Source organism: Neophocaena asiaeorientalis, unplaced genomic scaffold (assembly GCF_003031525.2).
Source record: "Neophocaena asiaeorientalis asiaeorientalis breed wild unplaced genomic scaffold, Neophocaena_asiaeorientalis_V1.1 scaffold540, whole genome shotgun sequence".
In the NCBI taxonomy this organism is placed as follows: Eukaryota; Metazoa; Chordata; class Mammalia; order Artiodactyla; family Phocoenidae; genus Neophocaena; species Neophocaena asiaeorientalis.
Window position 1 is genome coordinate 5,576,595 of NW_020172141.1, and position 1,174 is coordinate 5,577,768.

At 68.4% G+C, this 1,174-nt stretch overlaps 1 protein-coding gene across 1 annotated transcript in view; it reads right to left on the bottom strand.

Annotated features, from left to right (window-relative positions):
- Nucleotides 1-1,143, bottom strand: part of RAI1 (retinoic acid induced 1) — a 62,807-nt gene extending 61,664 nt beyond the window's left edge. The window contains exon 1 of the mRNA XM_024753085.1: nt 1,010-1,143. The gene's annotated coding sequence lies outside the window, so the exon portion shown is untranslated. The remainder of the gene's footprint in view (nt 1-1,009) is intronic.
- Nucleotides 1,144-1,174: the final 31 nt, after the last annotated feature.

Here is a 1,174-nt window from a genome sequence, read left to right on the forward strand (position 1 = left end):
GGAGGCTGGTGGTGGGGGGCCTCGACGTGCCTGGAGTCACCAGCCAATCACCCAGCCCGAGAGAGGCTGGAACCCACGACCCGGGCCCCAAACCCAAGCCTCGGGCCTCCACTGCGCACCCCACCCCGCCCGACCCATCCGACGTCAACATCTCTAACCCAAACAAGCCCCTCCCACTAAGGAGTCTCCCTCCCCCTTTCCCTGGCCAGGGTCAGCAGCCCCCGGAGAGACCGAGCTTCGACCCCCCCACCTCCCCCCGCAACCGCACAGGCGCGAGGTTTCATTGTCAACCTGGCCACTGGGGCGCGCGCGAGGCGGCGGTGCAGGGCAGGGGAGCTATCGCGGCCAGTGGGGAGGGGTCTCCAGGGGAAGTGTTTAGAGCAGCTCCTCTCGCTCTGTCCAGATCCGGAAGCCGCCGGGGGAGAAGGAAGGCGGGGGCGGGGAGAGCGCGACCTCCGCGCTCGCGGGCTGCAAGGAGGGGCCGCGGCGGCCGCAGGAAGCGCCCGAGGCGTCGGGGGCGCCGAGTCCCCCGGGAGGCTGCGCTCTCGGGAAGTTTCCCACCAGTGGCCCGGAGCAGGACTGGGCGCGCAGACACCCCTCCCCGCCTGACCAGCTCCCGGGCGCAGATTGCGAACTTGAGCAAACTCCTTCCTTCCCCGCGTCCCTCCCCTCCCGTCCGCGGCCACCAGCCCCGCCATCTCAGACCCCAGCCTTAGGCCAGTGGCGCTGTCGCCAAGACCCCTCACCTATGTATGGTGGAGAAAAGGGAAGGGAGGAATCCCCAGCCCAACCAAACTGCAGCCAAAAAAAAGAAAAAAGAAATTCCTTCTGAGCCCGATTTCCTCAACCGGTGTGGAAAACCCCAAACAGGCAGATCTGCAACTCTAGCCAAGATCGCGGCGCGGCGGGAGGGGTGCCGGGGGCGGGAGGCGACCCCCGCCGGCAGCCCCGAGAGCCCTCGCGCCCGGATCGGCCCCCCGAAGACACAAAGCTCCGCCGCCAACAATACCTGCGGGTTCCTCCTGGGTCTCCCGGGCGCCAGCGCTGCGCGTCTCGCCGCCTCCCTTCCCCGCGCCGCCTCTCCTCCTCCTCAGCTCGCGCGCGCTCTCCCTTCGTCTCTTCCAGAACGCGGCGGCCGGATGAGATCCTTGGGAGAAAAAAATGTGAGCCCTCG